General features: G+C 37.7%; 1 long non-coding RNA gene across 1 annotated transcript in view; it reads right to left on the bottom strand.

Moving 5' to 3' along the window:
* LOC135275373 (uncharacterized) overlaps positions 1 to 19,244 on the bottom strand; it is a 114,581-nt gene extending 95,337 nt beyond the window's left edge. The window contains exons 1-2 of the long non-coding RNA XR_010342964.1: positions 18,940 to 19,244; positions 13,063 to 13,143 (exon numbers count right to left, since the gene is read on the bottom strand). This is a non-coding gene — a long non-coding RNA (uncharacterized LOC135275373). The remainder of the gene's footprint in view (positions 1 to 13,062; positions 13,144 to 18,939) is intronic.
* Positions 19,245 to 19,639: the final 395 nt, after the last annotated feature.

Below are 19,639 nucleotides of genomic sequence, written 5' to 3'. Positions count from 1 at the left end.
TTCACCTGCCTCAGATACCCAAAATGCTGGGATTATAGGCATGAGCCATCGTGCCCAGCCAATAGGCTTCTTTTACCAAGTAGTGAGGTGTTGCCTACTGGGTCTAAAAATGGTAAAATCTACTCAGAAGATTTGGAGTAGGTTAGGGTTAATCTTGTCAGAGACCGTGGTCTAATACAAAAATGTGAGGACGCTATGATTAAGTAACAGTGATTTGCGCTTTGGTGAAAAGGGCTTTCTTTAAAGGGAGACTTCAGTATATATAAAATATTTCCAAAAAGATCCACTTAAAGCTATTAACACAGATCACTTTCCAGGACTGGGACAGAGAACTGGGCTTGGTTGGAAACTCACTATTTGCATCCTATACCCCTACATGCTGTAAACAAATTTTAAACTATGGACTATGTTACTTTTTAATACATAAAAAATGTTCAGATAAAATCTAGGACATGTGACAAAGTATGTAATAGGATATAATCTGGAGAATACAGATCACAGTTGTAAATGAATATAAGAAAAATAAGCAAGTGACTGGCCATCTTTATGCGAGCCTTTGGAAGGCAGAGTATGACTACTGTGAGAGAAATCAAGAAGGAGATTGTTCAGTTATGATATATTTAAAAAGGCTTTTTATACACATCATGGTTGTAATTCTATAACTGAGTCATTTGGTGTCTGCTGGTGATTCATAACTTACTGGATATTCTGGTTAAAATGTCAACATCACTAAGAATGAAAATGCAGAGGTATCAGAAAAATCAAATGTAATATTTTGGGGGAAATCAGCAGACCATTACTCTGTGACCAAGCTCTGTTAAGTGAGCATTATCTCATGGTGTTTTTGCAGAATCAGTCTCAGTATATGAGTGTGATTAATATTGTGCATTATGAAAGCAAATGCTCCATATTTCTGTTCATGACTCTATACAGATTTTTTTTTAAATTAACATGCAACACACACAGGGAGGAATTTTAAAGGACAACTTACACATTGGGAAGCAGCTTTATTATATGGCTTTATGGAGTTCCATGTTTGTTTTCTTTCACCAGGTTCCAGAAAATCTTGTTGACATTAGAAGCCTATAGCTGAGTTAAAAAAAAAAAAATCAACACAAGGATTTGAAAATCCAGCTATGTTCTCTTTTGCTTTTCAATTTCCCACCAGAACTCACTGTAAATTTTATGGTTCATACAGCAGGAGGCAAGTCAGGTGGTTCTTTCAACCATTATGCAACAGATCTGATGGAGGAAGATCCTAAACATGGACTCAAAGGTTATTTTAGTAAGTCTGTAACTCACTGACTTTCGCAAATTTGCCCTTAAATCTTTGCGTCTCATTTTCTTACTTGTTTCTTCCTATTTTCTAGAACATTTATGAATTAATGAGACGGTAGATTATCTAGAAAGTGTTTTGACTTCTTAGGAAAAGCAGTATGATCTATGTAGTGAGTTAAACGGTGGCTCCCCCAAAACACCTCTATCCAGACCACCTAGAACCTTTCTAGAGGTCTAGAGTCCTAGACCTCTGTCATGAGACTTTCTTTGTAAGATGAGATCATGCTGGATTCTTTGGTGGGACCTACACTCAATGACAAGTATCCTTATAGGACACAGAAGAAGCAGAGACACAGAAGAGAAGCCCATGTAAAACTGGAGGCAGAGATTAGAGTTATGCAGCCGCAAGTCAAGGAACACCTGGAGTCACCAGAAGCCGGAAGAGGCAAGAAAGGGTTCTCTGATAGAGCTTTTGGAGGGAAGGTGGCCCTGCTGACACCTTCATTTCACTCTGTCCTCCAAAACTGTGAGAAAAAAGTCTCTTGTTTTAAGTCACCAAGTTTGTGGTAATTTGTTACAGCAGCCACAGAAAAAGAATACACTTTGATTCAAAGTACTCATTGTTATCTGACCTTAAATCATATGATTAAGCACAGAAAAGTTATACAGATACTAGTAAAAAAGGTGGGGTGAAATGCGCGCAGTGGCTAATGCCTGTAATCCCAGCACTTTGGGAGGCCAAGGTGGGAGGAATGCTTGAGACCAAGAGTTCATGACCAGCCTGGGCAACATGGTGAAACCCTGTCTCCATGAAAAAATACAAAAATTAGCAGGACATGGTGGTGTTCACCTGTAGTCCCAGCTATTCAGGAGGCTAAGGTGGGAGTATCACTTGAGCCCAGGAAATTGAGGCTGCAGCGAGCCATCGTCGCGCCACTGCACTCCAGCATGGGTGACAGGAATGAGACCCTGTCTCAAAAAAAAAAAAGTTGGTGTAATTTATGACAGATTCTCAGCTGGGGGAATTCTGTCCCCCAAGAGACATTTGGCAACATCTAGAGGCATTTTTGTTGTCACATGTAGGGGGATGTGCTACTGGCATCTAGTAGCAAAAGCCAGGGATGCTCTAAACATTCCACAATGCACAGGGAAGTTCCCCTAAAACAAAGAATTATCCAGTCTATAATGTCAACAGTGCTGAGGCTGAGAAATCCTTGTGCACAAGATAACCTCTAGCACTGTGAGATTAAAACCATAGTTCTGCTGTGAATTTGTGAGCAAAACAATTTACCTTGGGAAGTAAACCTTTTGAAGCTTTAGTTTTCTCATCTGTAATACATGTTGATACCTGCCAGGGCTTTTTAAAGTTCCAACAAGATAATGTCAGTCAAGGAATTTTATACTTTAGGAATTCTTTAATATTAACAACGATGCTTTCATTATTACTATTCCTGTATGTCTTTACTGCAAGCAAAAGCAAATCTTTGAATTTTAATTAATATCATAGGAAGTCCACAATAGAGAAGTTCACTGAGCCACAGGGGAGCCACTTTTATATTTTTATGGTTATTATCTCCAATAGAATAGTTCTCAGAAATTTCATGAGTATTATTGTTTAATGATGTTTTTCAGTAGCAAGGATACTCCAGAGGTACTCATAAAGTTTCTCTGGGGAGCTTATAGTTTATGTCAAATTCATAACAAAATTGAAGTCAAATGGAGAGTTGGAATTTTAAAGTAATATGCATGGTAAAAGCAGGGCTAGCACTAGGTAGCCTTTACAGTGATTTTGGTATTTATCTTTTTCCTAATGATAACCCCATGAATCTTTTTCCTACAACAACCCCATGAATCTAGTTGAGAAGTTCTGTCTTCATTTGACTTAGGGGCAAACTGAAGCTTAGAGCAACAAATGTGCTTAAACAGCAAATGACAGGGCTATGATTAGAACTCAAATGTTCTCCTTATTCCACTATGAGAAGTCTGCAAACAGCAGCACATTAGAATAGGGTTTTAGTAATGATCACTGGAGTATGTCAGGAAAAGTGAATATTTATTTGAAACTCAAACAAATCTCTTTGGTAGGCATTTCTAGGAAGAAAATTTTACTTATAATACAGAATGTAAGAATTAAACTTGTTTCAGAAGCAGGCTGGAAAAATTCCTATGATGCTCAATCCTAAGCCTTCCTCTAAGAATTTTTATTGAACACCTAAAGTATACTAAGTGGTGTTCTAAATGCTATAGGAAGGGCAGAGGGGAGAAGAAATAAACATGATGTCTTATTCAGAAGGGTTGTATACTAAGAAAAAAATAAACCTTTAAAATCAATTTATCCCCAAAATTAATAGCATATATTAATTATTGATTAGTGGCAAAGAAGGAATACATTAAAGCAGGAGTCCCCAACCCCACAACTGGTACTGGCCTGTGGCCTGTTAGGAACTGGGCAGCTCAGCAGGAGGTGAGCAGCAAGTGTGAGAGAGTGAAGCTTCATCTGCATTTCCAGCAGCTCCCCATCACTCAAGTTACCACCTGAGCTCTACCTCCTGTCAGATCAGTGGTGGCATTAGATCCTCATAGGAGCACAAACCCTGTTGTAAACTGTACATGTCAGGGATCTAGTTTGCATGCTACTTACTTATGATAATCAAACTAATGTCTGATGATCTGAAGTGAAACAGTTTCATCCCAAAACAGCCCCTCTGTCCTTTTTGGCACCAGGGACCATTTTTCCATGCCCCACATGTCCATGGAAAAAATGGTCCCTGGTGCCAAAAATGTTGGGAACTGCTGCACTAAAGAGACTATTTACCAAAAATAAGATTCTTTCTATACTAGTCCATTGAGATAGTTCTTTAAAAAGTAAGGGATTCTTTTTTGGTTAAACAGTATGGAGAAAACTGTATATCCATTGATTCTAAAATGGTGTGTGTGCGTGTGTGTGTGTGTGTGTGTGTGTATGTATGTGTGGTGTGTGTAAGTAGCAGGTATGACATAGCTGCACTTGCCTACATATCAATGAACATAGTTATTATTCTTGGAATAATGGAAAGTTCTGAATGCTTCAGTCACTATACAGATCATTTGAGTCCTTGCCTCATCTCTGGAAACTTCTTTACAGCTTTTAGTCAAGAAAGTGCCAATATCAAAACTTCCAGAAAGAGGCAAGTAGCTTGGGAGAATATTCTAGGGACCATAGTAAAACACTCTTAAGAAATATTGTGTCAGCAGCACTCTTGGTGGCACAGAAAAATACTGTATTAAAAATGACAATGAATCTTAGTTTGAAAAATTATTCGAGAATCAGATTCTAAGTGTAAAATTTTGTTAATACTATAATCTTTTCCTTTTATATATGCATATGGTTGATATACAAATAAACTCTACCTATAAGTTTGTAGGCACTGTCAGTATTTAAAAAATTATAAGTGTGAAATTATAAGTGATGTTTTTATCATGTCATATTTGGCATTATTATTTCTTATTTAACAATACTCAAAATGATATATCTTAATATTATATGGCAATTTAAATTCTATGAATATAATATAATATATTTACCTCTTGTAATACTTGAAAGGATATATACCTCTACATATCAGCATATAGAAATGCTAATAATTAGGATATTAGAGGCTCTAAGAAGATTTACAGTAGACAAGTGGTTTAATTTGTACATATATTTTATGATAATTCTTCACTATAAGACTTAGGTCTTGTATGACTTAATTTTATATTTCTAATATCAATTCATCATACAACTTTGAGAAAGACATGCAGTATTGGCCTATATTAGGCCTATGTTAACTCCTAAAACTGTGTTTTTTAGATAAATATTTGCTTTCTTTAAATAAGAAGGATTATTTTAATGATTTTCAAAGGCAGGTACTATAATCCATCCACATTATTTGTGTTCTTAACTTACTATAGGTCAGGTTCATAATAAAGAAGGCATTTGAAATAAATTATTTGAAATTATTTTAATTTGATTATTGTTGTTTGACTGAAATAAATAACATATGTGTTAGAGTAGCAATAGCACTTAGGACAGTTTTATGTGTCAACTTGAGTGGGTCATAGGGTACCTAGATATTTGGTCAAACATTATTCTGGGTGTGTTTGTGAGGATGTTATTGAATGAGGTTAGCATTTGAGTTGGTAAACAGAGTAAAGCAGATTGTCTCCCCTAATGTGTGTGGCCCTCAGCTAATCAGTTGAGGGCCTGAATGGAACAAAAAGGTGGAGGGAACTCCTCCTGCCTGGCTGCTTGAGTTGGAACATTGGCCATTTCCTGCCTTGACCTTGAACTGAAACATACTCTTCTTGGGGCTCCAGCCTGCCAGCTTTTAGACCAGACCTACGCCATCAGCTTTCCCAGGGCTCCAGTTTGTTGACTGCAGATCTTGGGACTGCTCAGCTTCCATAATCATGTGAGCCATTCATACATAAATATACAACGTATGGTTTTCTGGAGAACTCTACACCCAACCTTGATAATTCCTTTCTTTTCTTTTTTTTATTTTGGAGACAGGGGCTCGCTCTGTCACCCAGGTTGGATTGCAGTTGTGTGTTCACAGCTGACTACAGCCTCAACCTTCTGGGCTAAAGTGATCCTCCCACCTCACCCTCCCAAGTAGCTGGGACTACAAGTGGGCACCACCATGCCTGAATAATTTTTAAAATTGTTGTTTGTAGAGATGTAGTCTCACTATATTGCCCAGGCTCTTCTCAACATCTTGGGCTCAAGGGATCCTCCTGCCTTAGCCTCCCAAAGTGCTAGGATTACAGACCAAACTTGATGATTCCTTTTAGCCTCTCACTACTCAAAGTGTGACCCTGGACCAGCAGCATTGACATCACCTGAGAACTACTAGAAATGCAGAATCTCAGGCCCCACCCAAGACCTACTGAATCAGAATCTGCATTTTGACAGGATCCCCAGGTGATATGTATGCACATTACATTTGAGAAGTACTTCTTTAAAGTATTTTGAAGTCTTTGCCTGTAATTTGTGTTACTAGAGTACAAAAGAATCTTATAATTATTTGACATTAATACTTCAAGGGAGCCACAATAGGAGTTTGTAACAAAGGTTTTTTTTTTAAAGAATTTTGCATAACATTTGGTGAATAATTTTGTAATGACAAGAGGAAAAAAATTACCTTTGAAATTTATAATCCTGGAAAATTTTAAGGTTTACCAATTTCCAAATAATAATATACTACAGTTGGCATCTGGTTATTCTGTAGCGATAACAAGCAGCTTTCTGTAATTCACATTACAAATAAACCTGGTAGATACTACTGTGAACATCTGCAAACATTTTAACTTTTATTTAGAGTAGATTGCACTGCTGGCCTGTGATACACTGTGGCTAACAGTAACCATTATTTAATAGTAATGTCTTGAATTTTCTCATGCAAAGAATAACAATAATATAGCACTTTAGAGTTTTCAAAAAAAGTTCCCATACATCAATAGCCTATAAGATTCTTTCAATAAGCTTGTGAGATAGCTATAGGACATTTCTTCTGAAATACTTTTATAATTATTACATTTCTTGTATGTTTACCTTTTTCAAGTCAGAAAAGCCAGTTTAAATTTAAATTTAATAAATATTCTTTGACACTGGCTCAATAATTTTATTATTTTCAATTATTAGTACTACTATTGCTCAAGCAAGACTAGATTTTGTTGTTGTTGTTGACTGAATTTTCCTCTTCTTTATATTTTTTTGTGGCAAAGAAATCAAGTACTGTTGCTTCTTTCCTTGGAAGCTCACTTGCCTCCTGAGTGCAACAGGGAAATGGCCACGTGTGATTCATTTGACGGTCTCTGCTTTTTGTTTCCGAGGAAGTAACTCTACTTAGTTATCATTACCCAAAAGTGTCTTGCTGTTGGGCAGAGATGAAGTTACTATTGTATCTGCATGTCTAGGGTAGGATTTAATTGTGAGAGAAAATGATATCCTATCACACTGAAATTTTATCTTGCCCAAGGGACATTTAGGCATGGGAGGTTAGCCAAGAGATGTCAAGAGAGCAGCTGATGTGGCTGAGACTGGATCTCAGTCCTGCAGAATTGGGCTGCTGGTGCTTAGAGGAATAAAGAAGACTATGGGTACTGTCTTTGCGTTTAGATAAGACAACATTTTACTCTGAATACAGAAAATAAACTGCCAGTTTAGAATATTGCATTATAATAACTTGGTATATTTGAAAGACAGTAATGTAAGAAATGAGAAAATTACTCTCTGGTAGTTATTCCACTTCACAGACACGTTTCTAGAATTTTTAGGCAATGTGTTAGGAGGAAAGATAATTTGAGGGTATGGAAGTGTTACTTCTATGAGATCACACTTAAAATTATTTTTACTGTATTATGTGAACAACATCCAGTTGTTTTCTTAGGGAAGATTTGAAATTCCTTCTTTGGGTTTAAAAAAATAATTCATAAATGTAAGATTGGGTGAACAATTAAGCTGATTAGTCAAAATACATATTTCTTTCTAAAACTAATTAACCATTCACAAGAATATAATATAATGAAAAAGACTTTGTTTTTAAGAATTCAAAGCCGTAAAAGTAAAGGGCAGAGAGACAAGGAGAGCTGATGTAGAAAATGATTAATTCCTTGCATAATTAAACAAAATTAACTCTTTCATAAAGATTCAAGATTGCTAATTAATACTAAAACTTCAACTTTTCAACATTTGCCCTTGGAATCACTTATCTTCTATCATATTCCCTGTAATCTCTCTCTCAAGAGGTTTCTTTCTCCCTGCCTTCAAACAAGCAGTTTGCTCTATCTTCATACAAGAGAACAAAACAAAACAAAAAATTTCTAGCTAGACCTCGCTTTTCCTGCAAGGCACCATCTTGTATTTATTGCTCACTCCTTTCCTGCCAAAATTCTCTTTCCGAAGTCATTGCTACACTCTTCGTTCTTAAAATATTTAACATGAGGAAAAGCACCTAGCATATAGCTGGTACTCAAATATTTGTACTTTTTTTCCTTTGCATAAATTCCAAAGGTTTATTTTCAGAGTCTTTGGCTCCTTCGATCTCTCCATAATAGTTAATACTATATACTTCCATCCAGTTGAATATCCCTCTTCAGGTTTTCCGTGTTCTCTCTCTCATCAGATTTCTGTGTTACACTGGCATTTGTCTCCATTCGTAAGCCACAAACCACACTGTTCTCTCTTTGACCACACTTGCCTTGACTTCTTTGATGACTTATCTTTTTCTTCCCACTCCTTCCCCTTGATGAGCTCAACCACTAGGCTACAACCCATGCTCTAAGATGTAAAAGATGTTCAACTCTGTATTGCAACTTCTAATCTCCTTACCATACTCCTTTTAAAGAAAAAAAGTCAAATTGTTTGTTAGATATTTCCACTTGGATGTCCTACTGTTAGCTCAAAACCAGTATTTTTCAGATTCTCTTAATCATATTTGATGCTAAACCAGCTGCATTAACTCCCACTTCCTCTTGGCATCAGTATGATTCTCATCACTTAAAGTCAAAACTCTTGTTTCACACTTGATTTTTTTCCCCTTATTTATTTTTTGGTTTATTAAGAAACCTAATCAGTCTCCAGATTCAGTAAGGTTTTTCTTAGAAAATGTCTTTAGTTGCTATTTCATCATTTTCATAATTTCTTTTTTTTTTTTTTTTTTTTGAGATGAAGTCTTACTCTGTTACCCAGGCTGGAGTGCAGTAGCACGATCTCGGCTCACTGCAACCTCTGCCTCCCGGCTCCAAGCGATTCTCCTGCCTCAGCCTCCCAAGTTGCTGGGACTACAGGCACGCACCACCACACCCAGCTAATTTTGTATTTTTAGTAGAGATAGGGTTTCACCATGTTGGCCAGGATGGTCTGTATCTCTTGACCTCGTGATCTGTCCATCTCGATCCCCCAAAGTGCTGGGATTACAGATGTGAGTCACCACGCCCAGCCCATTTTCATAACTTCTATAGCCAACACAAATATTATAATCTTTTCCATATCTTTATGGATCACAATGATACTTGGCAAATAGGAGACACATTTCGATTTTATTAATCTGTGCATAGAAGAATATCACATTAGAGTTTACCCTTTTAAAAAATAGTTTATTTCAAGAGTTGTGCCAAAAACTTGCTTTGGAATCACAAAAGGTATCCTCAGCTTTCATCATCCACCAAAGATATAGGGGTTCTTCCATAGTAGGGTAAGACCACCTTTGGCTGACAGAGGCCTACATTCCTTAGAAGAGTAACAACGTCGTGTTTGTAGAATTTAAAATGAAAAGCTGCCCAACACTCTGGGGAGGGAAAGGAAAAGTGGCCTCTGAGTGGCTGACACTGAACCAATCCAGACCCCAACGAACTGTGAGCCGAGAGCGACAGCACTGGAAACTCAAGTAAAACGTACCTTTGCCCTTGTGTTAGCAGGGAGGGAACGGGCTCCTGCTTCCATGCTGAACCCATGGCCTAGAGCTGAGTTATCAGGTCATTATTTCAGAAATGGGTTGGCATTGACTTTTGAATTTAATAGAACCCAGCCTCCATACTTCCAACCACACAGTAACAAGAACCGCAGTGTGCTAGAGTCCAGTGTTTGCCCTTACTGGATGTGCAAATTGGGCTGCATGGATGCTGAAGGTTTTAGTCGATGAAGGGAGGGTTCTCAAGAAAAAGATATGTGACTATCTACTAATAAAGATACTAGGGACTCAAGATACTATGCCGAAAGTGAAAAAGATTTGATTGTATTTACATTTTGAGTTTTTAAGGCATTTTTTTTTTTTTTTTTGAGACCGGGTCTCACTCTGTTGCCCAGGCTGGAATGCAATGGCACAGTCTTGGCTCACTGCCATCTCTGCCTCCTGGGTTCAAACGATTCTCGTGCCTCAGCCTCCACAGTAGCTGGGACTACAGGCATGCACCACCATGCCTGGCTAATTTTTGTAATTTTAGTAGAGACTGGGTTTTACCATGTTGCCTAGGCTTGTCTCGAACTCCTGACCTCAGGTGATCCACCCACTTTGGCCTCCCAAAGTGCTGAGATTACAGGTGTGAGCCACTGTGCCTGACCAAGGCATTTTATACTAGTTTCATATGCAAGCATACTATAATTTATAGACTATCACAAAGTTACTCAGGATAGTCTCAGTTTAAACTTGTTATCCTGGTGTAATTTTGAATAGTTTTCTCTTTATCTTTAATAGTGTCCTAGTTTGGATGATATATTATGTGGTCTCCCTTCCTATAAACCCAAAAATCTGAGGGATTGGGTTGAGGAGGGGCCTCTTACCTCCTATAATGAATTAATATTGGGAATTTGAGCCTCAGACACACACAAAAACTATGCATTTTTTGAGATACCTGACCAATTGACTTTCCCACAAAGACCACAAGGCTGCCTAGTATGTCCATTTTTATACAAACCAGAGAAGGGGCTTCCTCTACCCCTACACTTTCCCCTCAGTGGGTGAGATGTGCAACATCTGTTCTGCTGTGGTTATTCCACAGAAGCAAGAGGGACAGGATAGTTCTTTAGTGAAGGAATAGAATGCAGGCTCACTTGCAAAACAAAGCTCAGTGAATCTCAGACACTGACCAACTGGATTAGCTTCTCTCTCTCTTTTGGGTGCATGCAAGAATGTTGCTTTTGACTCTTTTTTTAATAGGAGAGGAAACTTTTACATGGACAACTCCCAAAATAAATGGTGTGACTTCTTCAGGCTATGGTTTTCTAACTGGTGTCTTTATTCCCCACATATCTCTTCTCTAATACATTTTACACTTGATCACTGCAAACACAAACATGAATTCAGATGAACTTTCAAGGCCCATTACTCTCTGGACTCTGACTCTGAATTTAACCTCATCTCTTTTGTTTTTTCATGACCAGGTAAAGTATTAACTTTGCTTCATTACAGAGCAATCTCAAATGTAATGGACAATATGAATGATCGTGGGATCCACTGAAAATGAAGATTCTGATTCATGAGTCTGTGTTGGGGTCCAAGATTCTGCACCAGCCAGGTGATGCATTTATGCTGCTCCTCTGGGCCACATTTTTAGTATCAATACTCTTGTCAGGCCTAGTTCAAAGTCTCAAACTCAGTTTAAACCTTTTTTTTCAGGATGTCCAAATTAAGAGTTGCAAAATTGTCTTTGGTTGTTCTTAATGACACACTACTCATTTTGAAGCATATATTCCCTAGGAGTTCTATGTAAGTGTTTCATTATCATATGCTGTCATCCCATGGACAGAAAACTCTTCTAGTGCATGCATGGTTTTCTATAACTTTTGCAGTCTCCAGTAGTGGAGTTACACTGCCTTGCACATGGTAGGTCAACAATAAATATTCAGATTAATTATTTTTGAGAGATGATTTCTAACTATTCTATCACATGAGACCCCAAGATACTTTTTTTTTTTTTTTTTTTTTTTTTTTTTTGAGATAGAGTTTTGCTCTTGTTGCCCAGACTGGAGTGCAATGGTGTGATCTCGGCTTGCTGCAACCTCCACCTCCTGGGTTCAGGTGATTCTTCTGTCTCAGCCTCCCAAGTAGCTGAGATTACAGGCACATGCCACCATGCCTGGCTAGTTTTTGTATTTTTAGTAGAGAGAGGGTTTCATCATATTGCTCAGGCTAGTCTCGAGTTCCTGACCTCAGGTGATCCACCTGCCTTGACCTCCCAAAGTGCTGGGATTACAGGCATGAGCCACTGTGCCTGGCTGACACTGAGATACATTTAAGTGTATGGTTTGGCAACAAGCAGATATTTTTAAAAAATTATAAAATATATTGAAGTTAGAAAATCTGACCCATCTGAAGAACATACTTATTTAAATTATAACATTACAATGATAAAATAAAATGTAAAGGTCTTTGCTATATTAAAGGTGTTATAAGCCTCAATAGATTTCAAGAACCTGGTTAGGGGAAAATACGTATTATTGCTTTGATTATACTTGTTCTAGAAAACACACAAATCACAAAATTATTGGTTATCATCCTGACAATTATTTCTAAACTCATTTGTGTAAAATTGATTTATTGGCCACAGATATAATCAACTGTTATGGGTAGAGTATATTCTCCCACAGAGTTCCTATTAAAGAGTTTTGAAGCATTTCAAAAGATAGATGATCTACAGAAATAACATGCTGTAAACACTCTTCAGAACTTTAAAACAGAGTTGGAAACCTCCCACAGACATCAGGATGTAACAGCCTGTAGAAAGGCTGGTGGAAATTTTAGGAAAATAAAGGAATAAAATGGTCATAAATCTTGACTACAGACTTTGAATCTCAGTTTTCAAATGAATATATTGATTGAGTCATCTTTTAAAATTCTCAAAGTAAGTCATATGTTCCTGAGTAAATTGTATGGATATATGTGTTTCAAAATATATGCCTTACCAAGGGTTTGCACTTGCCTTCAGCAGAAAAAATATATGTCTGCAATAACTTTAACCTTTTCCTCATGACAATCTCATCACTTCTTTGGGATATCATGATTCAGGAAAGAAATGGAAAGGACCATATATTTTCTTACCTCTACCTCATTTTCTATGGGATTTTTATTCAATTTTGTTTGATTTTCAAATTAATGAAATATTATTTGGGCATTCCCCACTTACATTCTTTTTGGTAGCATTGTTAAGAAAGAAATGGTTCTTATATAGATGTTCTTAAGATGTGTCTTACTCTGTTTTGTGTTGCTATAACAGAATACCACAAATTGGGGCATTTATAAAAAATAGAAATTAAATTCTCACAGTTGTTGAGACTGAGAAGTCTAATATCAAGGTGCCAGCATCTGGCAAGGGCCCTCTGGCTGCATCGTCTCAGGCAGAAGGCTGAGGGGTAAGAGAACACATGCGTGAGAGAGCCGAAAGGGGCCAAACACATCCTTTTATTAGAAGTCCACTCTGATGATAACTAACATACTCCCTCAATAATGGCATTAGTTCATTCATAAGGACAGAGCCCTCATGACCTAATCACCTCTTTTTAAAATTATACTTTAATTTCTGGGGTACATGTGCAGAATGTGCAGGTTACATAGGTATACATGTGCCATGGTGGTTTGCTGCATCCATCACCCCATCATCTACATTAGGTATTTCTCCTAATGCTATTCCTCCCTGATTCTCACCCCCTGCTATCTGTCCCCTATCCCCCTGCCCCCTGACAGGCCTTGATGTTCCCCTCCCTGTGTCCATGTGTTCTTATTGTTCAACACCCACTTATGAGTGAGAACATGTGGTGTTTGGTTTTCTGTTCTTGTGTCAGTTTGCTGAAAATGATGGTTTCCAGTTTCATCCATGTCCCTGCAAAGGACATGAACTCCTTCTTTTTTATGGCTGCATAGTATTCTATGGTGTATATATGCCACATTTTCTTTATCCAGTCTATCACTGATGGGCATTTGGTTTGGTTCCAAGTCTTTGCTATTGTGAACAGTGCCGCAATGAACATATGCGTGCATGTGTCTTTATAATAGAATGAATTATAATCCTTTGAGTATATACCCAGTAATGGGATTGCTGGGTCAAATGATATCTCTATTTCTAGATCCCTGAGGAATTGCCACACTGTCTTCCACAATGGTTGAACTAATTTACGTTCCCACCAACAGTGTAAAAGTGTTCCTATTTCTTCAGATCCTCTCCTCAGATTTTTTAATGATTGCCATTCTAACTGGCATGAGATGGTATCTCTATATGGTTTTGAATTGCATTTCTCTAATGACCAGTGATGATGAGCTTATAAAGGTCCCACCTGTTGACACTGTTGCACTGGGGATTACATTTCTAACACATAAACTTTGGGGGGACACATTCAAATAATAGCATTCCATCCCTGGCCCCCAAAATTCATTTCCTTCTCACATGCAAAATACACTTATTCCACCTCAACAGCCCCAAACCCTTAACTCATTCCAGCACTAACTCAAAAGCCCATAGTCCAGAGTCTCATCTAAATCAGATGTGCGTGAGACTAAAGGCAAGATTCATCCTGAGGCAAATTTCTCTCCAGCTGTGAACCTGTGAAATTAACATTACACACTTCCAAAATACAATTGTGAGACAGGCATAGGATTGATATTTCCATTCCAAAAGGGTAAAATAGACACAAAGAAAGGAGTAACTGGTCTCAAGTATACCCAAAACCTAATGGGGAAAATAACATAGTCTCAAAGATGGGGTCTCCTTTGACTCCATATCCTGCATCCTGGCACACTAGGACAGGGTTTGCACCCCAAGACCTCAGGCAGTCCTGCCCCTATGGCTTAGCTGCATGCAGCAACTCTCCCAGGCTGGAGTCTCATGCTTGCAGCTCTCCTGGACTGCAGTTGCACATTGGTAGCTCTACAGTCTGGGGCCTCTGAGGTGGCCTTTCTCCCACAGCTCCACAAAGCCTTGCCCTAGTGGGGGCTTTTTGCAGTGGCTTTACCTCTGTGGCAAGTTTTGGCGAAGACCCTAAGATTATCTAACACATCCTTTGAAATCTAGGTGGAGGTCACTTTGGCCCCACAGTCTGCACAGTTGGCATGTCTGCAGAGTCAGAACCATGTGGCCACTGCCAAGGCTTACTGCTTGTGCCCTCTGGAGCTGCAGCATGAGCCATGCCTGGCCTGCTTAGACCACAGCTGGGGTAGCCAAAGGGAGTTGAACCAGAATTCAGGGAGCAGAGTCCTGAAGCAGCATAGGGTAGCAAATGCTGAGGTCCCAAGATACCTCTCTGGAAACCTTGCCCTCCTAACTTGTCTCAAAGATCTCTGAAATACCTTAAAGCTCATTCTCCCATTGCCTTGATGAAGAGAAACTAGCTTTCTTCTATTCATATTAATCTCTTTAACAAAAGGTGTCTTGGTCATGGTCTTAGCATTCTCTCCCAAACATTCCTTATTATTCTTTACATGGCCAGCCTGACAGTTTCCAAGTCTTTCTGTTTTACTTCCCTTTTAATTATAAATTTGATATTTCAATAGTTTCTCTCTTTGCTCATTTTACTGGCATGGCTACAAGAAACCGTGCAGCACCTAGAACACGCTGCTGCTTAGACATTTCTTCAGCCAAATATCCTAGTTCATTGCTCTTAAGTTCTGTCTTATACAAAGTCCTAGGACACAGACACAATTCTGCCAAATTCTTTGCAACTGTATTGCAAGGATGGCCTTTCCTCTAGTTTCCAATATGTCATTCCTCATTTATTTCTAAGATCTCATCTGAATGGCTTTTACTCTCTGTACTTCTACTGGCATTCTAGCTATGACCACTTAATTAATCTCTAATAAGTCTCAGAATTTCCCTACAGCCCTCCTATTCTGGTCCCTTACCAGAATCGCCATTAACACTCCATTTACAGCAACCTAGACTTTTTCTTTTTTTTCGTTTTTCTTTTTTTGTTTTTGTTTTTGTTTTTTGAGACAGAGTCTCACTCTGTCGCCAGGCGCCAGGCTGGAGTGCAGTGGTGCAATCTCGGCTCACTGCAACCTCCGCCTCCTGGGTTCAAGCAGTTCTCCTCCCTCAGCCTCCTGAGTAGCTGGGACTACAGGTGTGTGCCACCACGCCCAGCTAATTTTTGTATTTTTAGTAGAGATGGGGTTTCACCATGTTGGCCAGGATGGTCTCAATCTCTTGACCTCGTGATCCACCCACCTTGGCCTCCCAAAGTGCTGGGATTACAGGTGTGAGTCACCGTGCCTGGCCTATAGCAACCTAGACTTTTTCTAGCCTGCTCCTCAAAATTCTTCCAGTCTGTACCCATTACCCAGTTCCACATATTCAAATATTTATTACAGCAACAGCCTCACTTCTCAGTACCAATTTTCTATCTTAGTTCATTTTGTGTTGCTATAACTAAATACTACAGACTGGGTAATTTATAGAAAAACAGAAATGTATGTCAGTTACTGGAGATTGAGAAGCCCAATATCAAGGTATCGGCATCTTGTAAGGGCCTTCTTGCTGTATCATTTCACAGCAGAAGGCAAAAGTGCAAAGGAGCACAGGTATGTGAGAGAGAAAAGGATCTAAATTAATTCTTTTATCAAGAAACTGCTCCTGTAATAACTAACCCACTCTCACAGTAATAGCTTTGCCTTCATGACTGAATCACCTCTTAAAGGTCTCAGCTTTCAACAATGTTGCATTACAGATTAAGTTTCCAACAGATGAACTTTGGGAGACATATTTAAACCATAGCAAGATATTAGTGGAATTTTCTTATAAAGGATATAATTATTTATCTTTACCAGCACCAGTAGCTGGCATTGTAACTGGATATTGGGTACAATTAAGGGTGGGGACTTAAATAAGCTTTGATTCTTAGGTTGATTAATGAAGTTGGTATTAACATAGGACAAACACAGTTGTTTGACGGGAAGCAGTAAGTACCCTCTTTTTAGAGAAGACTTTGCTGGTAATGAAACTGGTGTCCTAAGTGCTCACAACTTCAACAAGTTTATAAATTACTAGGAAAACCTCCTAGTCTGCAAAACATCAAGGAGACAGACATTAGCATTTCACATCTGCTCTTCTGTGACAGTTATTATAGCTATGATTCTGTATTTCACATCACATGATTCTGTCCCTATCCATTCTTGCAGTATCTTAGATTGTGGATTATGGCTTGAATCAGTGTTTATGCAGAAGAGTTACACAGTGAACAAAAGAGTTATACAGGTGGTTCAAAATGAAGTGCCACAATTTGTCACAAATAAAGTTGGGGTCCTAATTGAGGTAAATTATAGACTCCTTTTAACAATTAACAAACAGAAAATAATAATTTTTGAGAGTAGGAAATACGACTAAACCTCTGCACACACAAACTCTCTCTCATATACACATATACATACTTTTGATGCTATTTAGGTGCCAATAAGGAAGAATTTAAATAATGGATTTTAATGAAACACACGCAGATCATAACTATGATAGCTTATTCTGATCAAACATGTAGCATGAACCCTTACATACACATTTTAATGTTAGGAGCTCAGAAGTTAAGTTTTTACTCAGTAACTCAGACTTAGAATATAGATTAAAATACCTTTATATATGTATGTGTATATATAATTGTATATATACATAAAACACATATATTACATAAGACATAATATGTTTTGAGTATTGGGATCATATTCAGTGACAAGTAGCTTTGGGTTAGATAACGTCATGGAAAAAAGCTGTGTTCATGCTATTTTTAATGAGTTATTTTAGCAATTAGTACCTGTTTGCCCATTATCCATATTATTCGTAATATGTTGACTTTACTATGTTTGACCTTCCAACATCTACGGTAAAGGGAGCATTCTGTGAGTGGAGCAAACAAATCAATAAGCTTGTCTGTACTAGGTTTTTAGTTCCTAAAGGTACTTTGCCAAAAGCATTCATAGATGCCTATAACCAATAGTTGGAAGCTCATGAAATCTCTCCGCAGCTGACCCTTGCCAATCCCTTAGTATTAGAAAAAGGTATGCTCTTGTTACTATGCTTGATGGAATGAAAAGTAAAATTCTACTCTCTATCTCCTGCCAGTTACTATGGGAGTTCAGGACTATTGTTCCTTCTCTCTTTTTATTCCATATAACTTCCAGTTTAAAGCTAGGAACTTTGAATGCATGGAAATAAACAGAATTTTCTTCGGAGGAGATAAATTTTACAAAGAACTGTTGATTTGAGGCACAAAACTCAAATGTTTATGAGCTTTTCACACATTCAATTAGACTCCCTACAGGGCTGAATAAAGGGTGATACTAGCTTTCCACTTATACTATTTTATAATTATTGAGTGGCTCTGTATTCACTGATAAGGACAATTCAATGGATAATTCCTCTTCCTATATATTGAACTACTCAAGTAGAAGTTCCCTTACCTAATTCTGGATTCCTGAAAGAAAGTGGAACAACATTCTTTTCTTGGTGTCTCTACCTAGCAAGCCCCTCTTGAATTTTGATTTTCACTGTCTCTGTGTGGCAAGAAATGATTCAGTTTTTCTAACTTTATCTTTTCTCTGTATCGTCATGCACATAAAAAATTATTCTCCATTCCATTTTATTTTTATGCTAATTCTCCTATTTTTTCTGGGTTTTCCCAAAAGATAAGAAATCTGTGTAAGGGTTGACCAACCACTAACTTCTCTTTTCTCCCTACAACTACAAAATCAGGGTTGTCCTAATAGAAACAGGGCAGTTAGTTTGAAGAAACAGAATATACTTAGCTTGTTTTGATTCCATATTTATTGATTATTTATAGGAATACATGTCTGCTGGCGAATTGTAAGTCATAAAGCTTAAGGCAAGTGCCAACCTCCTCTTATTTCATTATCTCAGTTTTATGTCAGAGGTAGGGATTGTGGTAGAATTTTTAGACCATAGCATGGATTAGTGTGGTCAGCATCCATATAAATTTAGTATAAGGAAGGGCATTTTGACAAATTTAAAAAATCATGAAAATAGCTAAAGGTGATTTAATGCTAAAAAAGATAATAATCTGGATATATTGTGGTTTCAAACACTAGATATAGTGTGTCTGTCTGTATTGTGTGTACTCTATATTTTACAGAGGTTTGTAATTCTACTGTTGTAGTTTACAATACAGAAAAGTATAAATCTGCTGCTACTGGTGTTCATTCAATCAAGTACCTCTAAGGAGTCCACACAACTGCCTATAGCTCTTAAACCTGTCCTTATTGAAGGTACGTGGTGCTGCTGCTCTCTAGATCAACAATAAGTGTTGTCATGAGGCCTTTGGGAGAGAAAGAAATGTAATTCTGAGCACTGATGAGAACAGAAATGCAGGAATCACAGCTGGCCAGTCTCATTTTCTTCTGGGTTACCAAGGCTATAAACAAAGGAGAGTGGGAATGGCCCGGAAATCAATTTGCAGAATATTTAAAAGGTCACCGTGGTCCAGAGTAGTGTGCTGCATTACTTGGAATGTATCAAGTGCACAAACGTGTATGCCACATCTCTAATGACAACAATTGTGATACAAGAGAGGAACACGTTGCCAATCTCCTGCTAATGGTTTTAGAACAGACCAAAACATATTTTCAGGACTCTAATTTTAAGCTCATCTTATACTGTGTTTTGAGGTAACTTATTTTGTAGCAATTTTATCTATTCTTCTTTAAACTTTTAATTTTGCAAAAAATTTAAACCTGTAGAAAGTTACAAGTCTGTTACAATTCACCTATTTACCTATATACACCTCTCATTAACATTTTGTCACATTTGCATCCTCTCTCCTTATATATATTTACAAATGTATACATGTTCATAGATGTACTTATTATATATAGACACACTCATTCTTTTTTTTAAAAAAATTTAATGTAGCCAG

This window comes from Aotus nancymaae, unplaced genomic scaffold (genome assembly GCF_030222135.1).
Source record: "Aotus nancymaae isolate 86718 unplaced genomic scaffold, 86718_ANA_hifiasm-v0.15.2.pri h1tg000016l, whole genome shotgun sequence".
In the NCBI taxonomy this organism is placed as follows: Eukaryota; Metazoa; Chordata; class Mammalia; order Primates; family Aotidae; genus Aotus; species Aotus nancymaae.
The sequence above is the reverse complement of the archived record's forward strand: the minus strand, read 5'-3'. Positions and strand labels throughout refer to the sequence as shown.